This window comes from Zonotrichia albicollis, chromosome 8 (genome assembly GCF_047830755.1).
Source record: "Zonotrichia albicollis isolate bZonAlb1 chromosome 8, bZonAlb1.hap1, whole genome shotgun sequence".
NCBI classification, from domain to species: Eukaryota; Metazoa; Chordata; class Aves; order Passeriformes; family Passerellidae; genus Zonotrichia; species Zonotrichia albicollis.
The window spans coordinates 35,555,382-35,570,053 of NC_133826.1; positions in this window are offsets into that span (position 1 = coordinate 35,555,382).

Here is a 14,672-nt window from a genome sequence, read left to right on the forward strand (position 1 = left end):
ATGATAGCCAGAACTAGAAGCAGTGGCTGCATGGTGCCAAGCTCCATGAGCTGTCTGGACTTGAGTCAGCTTGGGTCTGACTGCAGGCTAAGCCACATTTGTGCAGCAGTGCATTCAAGCTAATAAAGATAGCTGCAAAGCAGGGCTTGTTAGGTCACCCATAGAGCTGATCTGCACCATGTGGATTTACTGAGTTGCATCTCTGCTAGCTCAGGGATCTAGATACCATACTCTATGCACGACAGACACAGGCTGATAAATGCGCTATTCCATCTGGAGACACTGGGTGAACATGTAGAATTAACTTGGTTTTGTAAATTCTTCAGCTGATGAGAGCAAACACACACCCCAGTGATCTGGGAAAAAGCCTGTGCCGTGGTAAATGTGAAAGGACTGCTGACAGCCAAAAGGAATCTGCAGTGACAGTCTCTTCTGGAAATTTCTGTTTTTTTCTGGAGCATTAGATAGGTCAGAGATTAAGCACTTGCTGCAAGGAATGTTATATATATCCAGGACATTTGTATGCCCAGGAAACTCTTCCAGCAACACAGTAACTACAGTTAAACCAGCTGTGCTGGTGCAGATGAGTGGAGGCTCCTATTCTGAAACAAGTGAGCTTCAATTCTAGAGTAGGCATTTAAAAAATTACAGGCAGAAAAAGAAGGCCTGGCTTCACATGTTTCTGAATAATATGTACAAGACATAAAAATTAGAGCTTTCTTTTTCTTATAGTGGCAATCGCAGGAACATCATAATTCATAGGAAAAATTGTCATAAATATAAGACTTTTTCAGGATTTCAAAAACTACTTTAGAGAAAACAAACAACTTACCCCCTAGCCCCCCTCCATGCTGTTTGCAAGCTTTTTTCTTCAGAACTAATCAATGAACTTAGCTACTAACAGCTTTAGATGTATAATGAGTTGTAGCAGGCCATTATCAGTATGAAAACTTATGGAGTTCTGTATCTTAATGCCCAGATAGCACATATGACTTCTGTTATACTGCAATGTCAGCCTGTTCTCCAAGTCACTTAAAAGCAGAAGGAGAACTAAATTTTTTAGAACATGTATATGGCTGCATGTACTGCTAAGGATTTTTCTTTAATGTTATTTGCATTTTAATGGTCTTAATAGAAAGTATTCAAATTCCCACAACCACTGTAATATTTGTAAAAGGTGTATTTTCTGGGAGCTTCTGGTTCTTTTACCAAAATAGACGATGTGATGTGTCATCCACCAACTTGTCTGCCGACTTCAGATTAGCCATAAGCTAGTGCCTACTATCTTTTTTAGCAGCTGCACTAATTTGTGGTTAGAAAAGAGCATATTTTCTACATAGTAATTCTACTTATATAATCTTCAGACTATTTTTTGTGCTAATTATCTTTGCTATAAAAAAAGTTGCATTTTATTTCTATTTTTACTTCATATTACTGTAATGACACACTCCAGAATGCAAGGGTAATCCAGGTCCTTGTTAAAGAGATCTCTTGGGACAGATTAAAGTGAAACAACACTGACTGATCAGTGTTTGTAAATATATACACATTGAGTTTATTTTAAAAGAAGTTGAGTGCATTGTAAAACAAGTATGTAGCCCCTTCAGTTATTGTTATCACCTATAGTAAGATAACATAAAAGCATGAAAATATCACTCAATAAAATACATAAGGGAAAAGAAAGAAGGAAAGAGAATGGGTAAGAGTAGAAAAGATACATAATCACAACACACAGACCTACAATAAGCCTTGCTTGTTGCAGCCTAGATGTCTGTTGGCAAAGAGCAGGGTCCTCTCTTGATTCATTAGGATGGACAAAAAACCCCACAAAATGTACAATTCAGTGGGTTAATATACGCTTAAAATTCAGGTGAGAATGCCCAAGTACCTCCCCTGGGGGCAGGGGGAATTCTACCCTGTCTTCTGATCACATGCAGCTGGAAGGTCTTAGAAATTAGTCTGGGGGCCCTTTGGGGGTCTTTGTTTATGACACCTTCTAATACATAACTGCTGCCTCTCAAGTCAGCACAGGTGAGCCAGTCATGCCCCATCAATGAGAATTAATTACTCTCAAGACCTTCCTTGGGGGAAGGGGAGTTTTCAGCTGAGCAAATTGACCCTGAGGTTAGTTCAGTTGATTCGAGCATGGTGCTAAAACCACCAAGGCTTCAATCCCTGTATGGGACATTCACTTGGAGTTGGACTTGATGATCCATGTGTGTCCCCTCCAGCTCAGAATATTCTGTGATTCTGAGTTATGTTATTCTGTGATTCTGAGTTATGCATGATATTGAGTGGGCATGATACAAAGCACCATCCTGTCTCCACAGGGTTGGCCTCTTATCAGCCTCAAAGCCTATCTTGTGTCTTCCACTGTTTTATGCAGACCAGAGGTTTGCAGTTGCACACCCAAAAACTCATCTCCTCCCCTCAAGGGATACAAACAAACCTAGCCTCATCAAGTCACTCTGGTGCCTCCACAAATGGGTAAATGTTTTGAATCATTAATTGTTAATTGTCCAGTCCCTCACAATGACTTCTGTGAAATTGAATTAAACAAAGATGTAAAAAGTAGTAGCAATCATTTCTAACCCTAGAGAGAACTTCAGTAAGCTAAGCTTGTTATATCTCTGTGGGCCAATTATCACTATGTCTAAACCACTATGAATTTTTCATAAGAATGAGGACCACATGAATTGTCAGTTTCCATATTCTTTTTAGTAGAGGGAATTCTTCAGAAAGCATGCAAATTTTTGAAAAATATTCTGGAAATCCCAGGGAGGAGAACAAGCTGGATTATAGACTACTTAAAATTTTCAGAAAAACCTGGCCAGAAAAAAAACCCCTAACAACAAAACAAAAAACAAATAGAACAGAAAAAACAAAATATATGATGTCCTAAACATGCATAAACCATAATATGCTGTTGTTGTATCAAGCACCTCAGAGCTAATTTTTTCCCATAATTCAGGCAGCTCTGTCAAATGTTTTTGTGAAATGTTATGAAATCTGCCAAAAAGATCCATTATCCCAGCAACTATACCTGTTGATATCAGTTGTAATTGTCATAATTCTTCATGCTAGAAAGATATATTATTTTAATAAGAATTGTGTGATACAGGGTTGTGTGATATAGAGGTGTGTGTTAAGCTATGCAATTAATTATGCTCTTAACCCTGGGAAGGAGTACCATCAGCTCTCACCGATGCTGCTCATGCCTTGAATTCCTAGACAGCAAGGCACAAGATGCAATGAAAAACTTTAACACTGTGCTGAATTTTCTTTTTTCTAGATGTAACCATACCTGAGCAAAAAGGTTCTCATCTTGCACCTGATATTCAAATGCCCAATGTGCTGACGCAAGTTTTTCTAAAAGAGCATCTGCAAGTAGAGATATTTCCAGTTACATTTTATCCATCTGTCATGGGATAAACATAAAATGACAGAAAGAAAAAGATACTCTGTTCCTTAAATGTTCAGGTATTTATTTTTCCTAAAACTGCAAAAAACTAGGCTAATAAGGGAATAGTAGAGGGAAGGATAGGAAAAGGTCTTCTAGTGATTTACAATCAGAACCTAAATCAGGTGCTGCACAGCTGAGCACTCGGTCTTTTATCAGCTACATTTCTACTACTAAAATGACATTGCTGAGCACTGCCATCAAAGTCCAGGCAGCCCTCAACCGATATCTGTCTCACACCTTTCACACATTGGAGAACAGTTTTACCATTCTTTCAATAATTCTTGGCCTTTTGTTTTTTGCCTAGTTTTCATTCAGAGTTGCACACTGTAGTCAAAAATAAAGGATAAGAACTGGTTTTAAATCCACTCCACTCACTTCATTTCTTGAACTTAGTTCTTTCTTTCTCTCAGACAGCTAGTAAAAGGACAAGAGGAAATAGTGTTGAATTGCACTGGGGCAGGGGGGAGGTTCAGGCTGGATATTAGGAAAAATTCCTTCACTAGAAGGGAGGTTGAGCATTAGAACATGCTGCCCAGGGAAGTGATGAAGTCACCATCACCAGAAATATTAAAAATTTCCTAGTAGGAGTGGCACTTCATGATATTGTTTAACAAGCATGGTGGTGTTTGGTCAAATATTGGACTTGGAGGTCTTTTCCAACCTTAAGAATTCCGTGTTTTGCTAAATGTCAGAATACTCAAAGCACTGGCACCAGCTGTACTCATTCTTATGTTGTAGGGATTCCTTTTTCAAGCATAAATTACTAGAAGCTGCAGAAGACAGTCAAATTCAGTGGTGTTTCATCCTACGTGAGTTGATGGTGATAACAACTCAAACTTTTCATTGCTTATTCATTCAAATACTTCCTACTTATCTGTAGGAAGTGGAACATCTTCCACTCAGGAATCTAAGAGCCACCCATCACCAAAAGTACAGCAACTGTGTGTGAAAGCATCCTCTTTCATATGAGACGAGACCAAGGAAGAAGCCAGGACTTTCATATTCTTGATGAATGATCTGGTCTTGGGATAAGCAATAACTCAGGGGGCTAAGGGGGATGAATAACTTCCAGCTTTCTCCCATCTCCAGCTTCTATGGGAAAAGACTGCCTTCATCAGACATCCAGCACCAGGACCCCCTGGCTATGAGTGCCATGTAGGTAGTTTTTGCTGTCTAGAGCACTTCAATGTCCTTCACTTCTCTCCTTGTGACATTTGGAACAGTCTAGATTACAGTAACCTCTGCAAGGTTTGCTAAGGTTGTGAATCTCAGCTGTGCCTTATTTGAGAACACTGATTGCCATCTAAGAGTATTTTTTTTAATCCAAAATAAATGCTTTATATCTCTTCACAAATGCATCCCGGGAAGTTTTTCAATGTCCATGTCTAAGTGATGTAACACACAGTTCACAAAAGATTATTATTGTTTACTCCTCCTGTGAGTGCAGAACTTAAAAGCTCCTGTTTTGCCCCCAAATAATTTGCAAGTTACCTAAAATCCCAATGATATGTCTATGAATTAAGATTCAAAGGAAGAGCCCACAACTTTTTTGTAATGTAGCTCTCGAATTACTCTGCAAAATTTCTTTAGCTATTTTCCATAAATATCAGTGACTACCTGTATTAGATAATATATCCATTTTAAGGAACAGGGATTCTATTAGGAAGCAGGATTTCCAATCCATAGCTAAGTGTAAAGAGGACATACATTTCACAAAAAAGTTGGAGAGCTCATGAAGTGTGTGTGGAAGACAGTTACATCAGAGAAAATAAAGGTGCCTTCTGCATTAGCTGCCTAGGATGGGTAAGAATCACTATTTTATCTGATAATGAGTTTTTAATGGAAAATCAGCTTGGAAGAGGAAATACATGTTGCAGTGATCCCCTCCTGGACAGGGAAAGGATGTCAACTGTGATCACACTAAAACCTTATTACCTTCATTAGACTATACACAGTCATGGCAGCACTTAAACCTCAGAGAGCAATTTTGGGAATCTCATCACCCATGGCCAAAATCATAATGAAGGAACGCAAATGGATGATGCAAAGAAAGAGGTGTCTATCCCAAAACACTTCCGAGGAAGTCAGCAGAGAAAGAAGGAAATAACTGTCTTAATCAGTTCTAGCTGAGATCACTCCATTATTGGTCTGAGTCTCACCTAAGGCTCACCATAGTTTGCTCAGCTATCTGAGCTTTTCACTCAGTGTCACACATGTAAGAGAAAGCAAAAAAATCCTTAAATGCCAAAAATGGAAGTAGGTACAGCTTACTCTGTAGGGATGATTTTTATTCAGAGTAACAAGAGATTCAGCAGTGAACCAGAAATGAGTTTACTTCAACATATCGTTACAGTCCTTTATTCACAGACATGAAAAGCTGTAAAGCATCTCTTCCGTAGTAAATATTCATGTTTGAAGTGCTATTTCACTGGTTAATATCAGTACTAACTATAAAACAGTGTTTTATTGCCTAGTCTGGAGACTCTCCATCTCCAACAGAGTTGTTGCTGTGCTTCTCTTTTGCATGTGGAAGAGTGCCTCCAAGATATGGAAAGTCTAGAGAGGTTCACTTGTAAACATGGGAGTGCCTGTCACCTACCAGATCACATTCAAGGATGCTGCCTACTAGTTCCTAAGGTGAAGGCAATTATGGGTAAGGCTTTTAGCAGCTCTCAGTAAGCTATTTTATTCTTATCTGTAATTATTCTAACCTGAGATTTATCTCATCAGGAATGCCTACACATTTTTAGTAGCATCAGTGGGCTGGTACGATTCAGTTGTTCTGGTTCTGACGGTTCTGCCTCTCGTTTTTTGTCAGAATTTAAAACATAGTAACAAGCTGTAGTAGCCAGTGGTCACACAGCTCATAAGTTTGTGTGATAGGGGAAGAAGTGCACTGATTGAAAGTGCTTAAGTGGCAAATTAAAAAGGGAGACCAGCTGCCCTGCCAGTAGAATAATATTTTTATGCTCTGCCATGCAACAAATACAGAATAAGTATTCTGTGCATTTCTACAACATATTAGTCTTATATCTTTGTTATTTTTTGATTATTAAATTTGAGCATGTCTTTTTTGGAATTGAAATGATGTTTCACTTCCAGGTAGTTTCTGTTTTTCCAAAGTCCTATTACTTCCACTGCATACATTTTACAAGACCTGTAGCGGAAGTCCCAGATGCCTTTTAAAACAGCTTTTGAAATTGTTTGCAAGGTTAATAGATGCAGATATGTTCCATTTATTGCAGGAAAAATCCCAAATAAACAAAGATAAGAAAACCAACCAAAACCCCAAAACACTTCAAAATACCTAAACCAGGGATTTTTTTTCAAGAAAATGGCTTGAAAGTTAGAAGCACAGAGTCATCAAAGGGTGGAAGCATCCAGTCCAAAATTCCATCTAGAATTACCACTGTAAAAATTTCCTGTTCACATATTTCTGATACACAGAAGAATAGCCTAAAAGAAAATTTTTAGGTAATTATGACTTTAACTCTGAATTTTTGTGGATTCTCAGTTTCCAAGCTTTTTTCCACATTTTTTCTACACATGCAAATAAAAAGATAAAATTCCTTGGTACTATATATGGAGGGTTATCATTAGGAGGATTAGATCCCTCATAAATTTAGAGAGGAGTGTGCATAAAATCGTGAAAAATATGATCATCTTTGTGATACAGAGGAGTCTGAAACATTTGGTTGAACACCTCTCTGTCTTTGGAAAGAAGTGGGGTAATTTATTCATATCTTCCAGAGAAAATGAAATATGTTCTCTTCTCTTAGCTCAAAGGGATGATTAACAGCCACCATTAAATAAGTAAAACAATTTTAAATCATAGGACTGGATCATTGGAATACATTTGTCTGTGAACTACTGATCTAGAGTCAGAGCTACTAACTGGCCTCATTCATTTGAAATGACACAGAAAAAGAGAGAGATGGGTGTATTACTCAATCAGAAAATGTCTGTGAGACAGTGATCCAGTGTGTCTTAGGAAGAAAAAAGAAGTATAAGCTTCAGCTTGTTTCATGTATTTCCAATTAAAATAGAAAAAATACAAATAAAACGGTCATTGCTAAATACTGAGTATAGTTTGGTCACACATAAGAAAATGTATTTCAAAGTAGGACAGGTGTAGAAAAAAGCTAATACTATGATCAGCAGAATGATGAGACTCTCATATGGTACCTTGCTGAGCCTAGCAACAGAAAAGTTGAAGGGCATAAAACTGTGGCATTTAGAACTGTACAAATATACTTAGGAGAAGAGCAAGATAAATTCTTTGGGAAGGAGTTTGGCCATTCACAGTAAACAATAAATTGATCTAAAGGTAAATATATTTAAGGTAGATATGCAAAAAAGTTGGCACAAACTTCTAGTAATAACAGAGAAGGCAAAACCCCCAGATAGCTCTTAATTTGGAAATCAATATGCATACAGAAACACTGACTAGTTTGACTGACTGTGACAGCTTGTACAGGCCAAGGGCATTCCTTCCAGTTCTCTGCTACTTATTTTTTCATTAGAACAATTGTTTTTTGGGTTTTTTTTTGTTTTTTTTTGGTTTTTTTTTTTTGTTTTGTTTTGTTTTTTTTTGTTGTGGTTGTTGCACCAAAATTTAAGAAAGGTTGAGTGTGAGCTCTCAAAGCACTGATAAGCTAGTATGGTTTTCATCTTCAGAAACAGTTGAGAATCGTATGGGACAAAATCAGTAAAGATAGCATAATTAATGGCAATTAGTAGAGTTTTATAAAAACAACTCATCCAAAAAATGGTGTCTTTCTGATGATATGGCATTTGGCTTAGGATAATAACTAAGATATTACAGTATAGCTAGAGATAGAACACAGAGATATTTGTCTTAAGAAGTCATAACAAGAACATTCACAAAACCCATATTAATTATATTAAATACTCATTAGTCAAGCGCTTGTAGTTTACTATGCTTACAGAATGCTTATAGTTTACAGACTCTCCTGGTATGCATTTGTTACCAGTGTTGTCAATGTTCTAGAAGAAAATATAAATCAATACAGATAAATACATGGGTGGCAAAAATATTGGTAGAGCAATAAATAATAACAGAGGCAGTTTAGTAATAAAGTTTACTATGCATCATTTAGTAAAGATATAGTAAGACTAATCTGAACATATACAAGGTCAAAGAGTAAGAAAAATGGAATCTATATCATATTTATGGAGTAGGGAATAGTTATGTTGAAAGCATTGATTTGAATAAGGCTTTAGAATAAAACTGAGTGAGAATGGGTTTTGAGTTTAATTTTTAATATGCAAGACCTATATATTAAAATAAAATTATTTAGTTTGAAATTCTTTAATTCTTTATTCAACCCAAATTTTGAAATAGAAAGGATTTTTAATTGATTAGAATGTTTGATTTGGGGGAAATAAAAATATTAAACATGTCTGAGGAAAGTTTGGAATTAAACATTATTTTTAAACTAAAAAAATCAAAATGTTTTAAATTCTTCAAGTCTGAAACTTCTGAAGCTAAAATTTAGACATTATACTGCTCTTTTAGCTTCTCTTGGAAGTCTCTCTGAATTGGACATATTAAGACTTTGGATATACTTGTGCTTGAAACCTCATTTTATAATATTCCAATATCATCTTGAAGTTTCTTTATAATTTGAGTCATGCTGCATGTGTGAGAACATAAAGCCTTGAGTGTTAGGCCCTTACTGAGATGCATAGCTGACCTTGTAAATAACAGTTTCTGTGAGAGGCCCTTTATCTTCTGAGAGATACTTCCAGGAAATTAAAGAATGTAGGATACCTTCCTTACTGTGCTGGGTTGATGTTGAATGAACACCAGTTGCCCCACCAAGCTGCTCTATCACTCCTCATCTGTACAGAGGAGAGAAAATATATTGAATAGCTCAAGGCTCCATTTTAAGGACAAGTAGAGATCACTTACCAGCTACTGTCATGGGCAAAACAGGCTTGACTAGGAAAATGAATTAATTTGTTTACAATCAAATCTGAGTAAAAAATGAGAAATAAATCCCAAGTTTTATTTCAAGACCTTCCCACCAAAACACCTTCCTCCTACCCCTCTCTCACCCCTTCCACCCCTCTCTTTTTCTCAAGCTCAACTTCAGTCCAAAATGATCTACTTGCTCCAGTGCAGCAATGCAGGGAGAGGGGGTGCTGGCTTGTAATCAGTTCATAACATTTCCTCTGCTGCTCCTTCCTCCTCACACTCTTCCCCTGCTCCAGTACGTGGTCTCTCCCACAGGGGACAGTCCTCCACCCCTTCTCCGGTGTGCCTCTTTCCCACAGGCTGCTGTTCTTTGCAAGCTGCTCTGGCTCATGGATTCCTTCCACGGGCTGCAGTCCTTCAGGACAGGCTGCTCCAGTGTGTGTCCTTTATGGGCTCACAAGCCCTTGCAGCAAAGGTCTTCAGCATGGACTCCTCTCTCCTCAGGACCCTGGTCCTGCCAGGAGCCTGCTCCAACATGGATTTCATCACAGACAGGCATTCACCTTATCTAGCATGGGATACTCCACAGGCTGCAGGAGCCCAGCAGTCTCACCATGGTCTTCACCATGGGCTGCAGGGGAATCTCTGCTCCTGGAGCTCTTTACCCCCTTAGTTCTGAATGACCTAGGTGCCTGCAGAGTTTTCCTCCCACACAGTCTCACTCCTCTCTCTGGCTGCCATTGCACAGGGATTTTTCCCCCTTTTTTCCCCCTTCCTCACTGTATTCTCCCACTCCTGCTGATGTGTTCAGCCTTTGCCAGCAGTGGGTCTATCTTGGAGCTGGCTGGCACTGGCCCTTTTGGACACAGTGGGAAACTTCCAGCAGTTTCTCACAGAAGCCACCCCTGTAATTGTGCATTACCAAAACCTGGCCACACAAACACAACACACACCCCCGTCGTTGACTTAGCTTACTCTGCCTTCTAAGCCAGGAGGATTAAAAGTGAGTGAGTAAATACGGTCAGGCCATGCAGCAGAGCTTATTGGTTCTGCTGTTGGATGAAAGCAGTTGGCATAGCTGGAGCTAGATATTGGTTAACCTGATAACAGCTGCCTTTTTCCCCAATATGACTCTTGCATCTTTGATGCAGTTCTCTCATGGGAGCACCTGCCTCCCAATTTAATAACTTCTGGTTATTTTACATTTGGAATTATTTATGAATCTGTATAATATAATGCAAATTTATGATAATAATGGCCAAATAAAGCTGATGGTTAAAAAGGGAAAATAGTGAGCATTCTGTATTTTTTAAATGGACCTTTTTATTGTTAAGTGTGTCACAGCCCTGCAGTGTTCACACAGTTCTACTGGCACAGAATGCAAAAAATACTGCAACAATATCAGAGAAATGCATAGAAGCAAAAGAAGGCATTTTTAAATGTGTCAGCTATATTGTTTCAGTTGAAATTTGAAATAATCTGTTTGCAAATAAACTTTCTAGGTGTGAAGCTAGAAAGTGAATCTATTTTCTGGTGAGTGACAATGGACTTTGCCAAGTGTTAAATCCCACAGCTGCAGTGAGTGACTGCTCTTTTTTCTTACCCTGCTTGACCTCAGTATATTTTTCACTGCCTTTCCAATGGACCATGCTTCTGGACTGTCTCAAGGAAGGTAACATACTTTCTAGTTTTTCCCTATTTTGATTGCTATCTCATGCTGTACTGGTGGCAATTTCCTGTTCTTTCCTCATTCTTATTCTTAAAGAATACTTCAGTTCTTCGACTTTATTGCTTTTTTATTCTGTTCTCACTGCTTTTAATGTCTTACTACAGATATCAAACTGAGATATCAATGTAAAGAGTAGTGCACTTAGAGCAAGCTCTCTCTCATTTCACCTGCTTGAGTCTTGTATCTTGTTTCCTTGTCTGAGCAGTTCTCTAAGCGATATGTTAGGACTATGCTATAGCAATCTATTTTCAGCTTTAAAACTTACGGTCTTTGTTTCTTCTCTTGCCAGGCCTGAAAAAATGAGGGTTTTACTTCCCATCAACCACTTTTATTTGGCTTGTGCTGCAACTATCTTTAGACACTGTCTTTATTCTTGAGTGCTACTAAAGCCTTTGTTTCTGTTTCAGTTATGTTAGGGCATTCTGAAAATCAAGCATGTAATTAAGTGTCATTTAGCATCAATATCTAAAGTAATTTCTAAAGTATTTATAATAATTTTTTTTTTGATAAAGTGGAAAACAAAAAAACCTAATTTTTTTAAGGGATAAAACTATAAAATGTAACAAAAAGCCCCAAAACTTGGTAATGCAATGAGCATAATTACAGGACAGCATTTCATTCCCTTTTTTATTGTGTCGCTAGTCAGAGTACAGGTTGCTACATCTTGCTACTCACTCAGTAAAGTTAGCTAGGAGATTTGTACAAACATCCCTTTGTTGTATTTCTCCTCTGGGCTAGCTCTCTTCAGAGACTCTATGATCCTTTTTGGAAAATGGCTGTTGAGTCTTGTGTATCCAAAAACGCTCCATACATTGCTGACACTACCAGAAATAAGCAATAAGATTTGTGAAAAGTCTCAGAGATTTTCAGCCTGCCCAATAATGAAGGATGATCATGGTTACAGACAGGGACAGAACATGCATTAGATGCTATGTAAATCTCAGCTGAACTCCAAATGCAGGGCATGAGCAGAATTTAGACTTTCACTGAGAAGCACATACATAAATGATTAAATATGCCACAGAGCATCTTGAAAAGATCGAGACTCATTAGAAGTTATATGGAAACAAAGTAGCATGGCTTAACCTGGCAGGCAGGAAAACACCTCCCAGCATTTTTCTCACTCCCCCCAGAGTGGGATGAGGGAGAGAATCAGAAAAAATAAGGTAAAAGCTATTGTTTGAAAGGACAGAAAAGGAAAGATACTACTACTACTACTACTAATGATGATGATGATAATGATAAGAAGCATACAAAACTAATTATGCTCGACCCAATTTCTCGTCACCCACTGAGTGATGCCTGTCCCCAAACAGCAGACTGCCACCCTCCCAGCCAGCTCCCCTCATTTTTATAGTTCAGCATGGTGTCATGTAGTTTGGGATATGCCTTTGGTCAGTTGGGATGAGCTGTCTGAGCTCCATCCCCTCCCTGCTTCTTGTGCACTCCCATTGTCCCTACTGGTGTGGTGGGCAGCAGAAAAGGCCTGGAATTTGTGTAACCCCTGCTCAGCAACAACTAAAACATCAATAAGTTACCAACAGGGTTCTCATCCTAAATCCAAACTACAGCACTGCACCTGATGCTAGGAGAAAAAATTAACTCTACTCCAGCAGAAACCAGGACCAAAAAAATGCGTAATAAGGTATTTAAGAAACACAGATAAGAAATTAATTGAACCATACATTCTCTCATAGATGACAGGGCAGAATTTAATTCTTGAAAAAATAGATTAGCAACTGAGTATAAAAATGGGAGAAGGGTTTGATTTAAAAATGAAAGGCATAGAAAGAGAAATATCATACCTAAAACTACATAGAACCCTTAAATTTAAGACTTTCTGAGATCCAATATTGAAATCCAGTTCTGTAGGGATTTTTTATTTTCATTTTTCTGTTCATTTGGTATTTCTGATGTTTTTGTTGTTGTTTTTTGCTCCTCATCTTTGGTCCTTAGCTGGTTTTACCTTCCTGAAATATCTGCAGGAAAAAACACAGTGCTGCCACATAGTTTGTCCAGGACACCTAGTCCAGTCTCACTGAGGTTCTCTAGGTGAAGGTGAGAGCCAGGGTGAGAGAGGGCTGTGGCTGACAGTAGGGAATGGCAGGATACCCTCTGCTTTTTCCAGTTGCTTTGGTGTTTGTTTGTGCAGTGGGAGTGATGGCAAGCCCTTTGCTTTAGACCTTTTAGAATTTGTTTAGTGATTTAAAGTTGGGAGACAGTTAACTTGAACAGAACTTTCTTCTAAAGGTTTTGTTGTGGTTTTGTTCTTAAATTAAATTTTGTTTCCTATTCCAGTATTACACTTGAGACCATCATACAAACACTCCTCTTTACACAGATTTTGCTGCTCTAATTAATTCTCTTCTTTTCTTCTGTAGACTCCAATCTCTCCTCCCTTCTGAAACTAGATCAAATAATAGAGGCAGGCTTCCAACTTTTTTGTTTGATGTGCTTTTATCACAAAACGAAGCAAAAATATAAAGTGTGACTTTCTTATTATGATACTGTTGGTTGCAAAAATGAGGTCTCTGTGAAAAAAAAATAAAAATAAAAATGAGCTTTTAAGATACCAATCAGCCATTTGATAAAACCTCTCACTCTCCAACACGTGCCAAATCTTAGAAACGCACCTGCTGTTGTTATATTAGTTTTAAGAACTCAGAGATGAAGGGTATAAAGTATCTCAGTCACCAAGCAGACTGCAGGATAATCCACTAATCCAGAGAGATGAAAGGAAATGCAGATTTTATGCCCTCTTGAGAGTGGCAGCCTGTCAAAAAATAGATCCTTCTGCTCAGTTTGCCAGAAAAAGAAAAGAGAGAGAAAAGGTCTCTATCTCAGATACACAAACACACATACATGGACATGATAAGAATGGCTGTGCTACAGCAGCCAACATAAATCAACTCCCTTGGCAGAAATCAATGCCAAAACGTATATTGATATGTACACCTGTTTCTTTTATGATGGGAAAGAAAATATATTTGGGGGAGTAAGTAATTTTCTTTGCACTTTAAAAATATGAGGAGAAAAAAATCCAGGATATCTAAGAGATAAAAATCTGAAAAGGATTATATTCTGTTATGCAGAATAAACATTTTCTTCACAACATGCACTAAAAAATGAAAATTGTACAATAGAAATGTTCTAGGAGAGTTTTAAGGTAACTTATTCAAATAAAAATCATGGCCAATATACAAAACTTGCATGTTCCAGGGTTTTGGAGGTCAAATTCTGCTGCCTTTATGCATGACAAATTCTACATTTACATGCAATTAGTAATTGCCAGTAATAAGAGACTAAGACAAATTTGAATTTGAATTTTGTAATGTAGTCATAAATTTTCATATGAACCCCACATGAATATGAGAGATTTTTTACTGGAGAAAGTGACAATATTATTTTGAACACAGGAAAGAAAACCTGTGTGATCATCTCCATTTCTTCAGGTGCCTTGTATTTTACCTATTTTTTATCTTTTGTGTTCACAGGGTGGATAAGGTGAAGGTGAGGATGGAAAAGCATAGCAGGCAAAA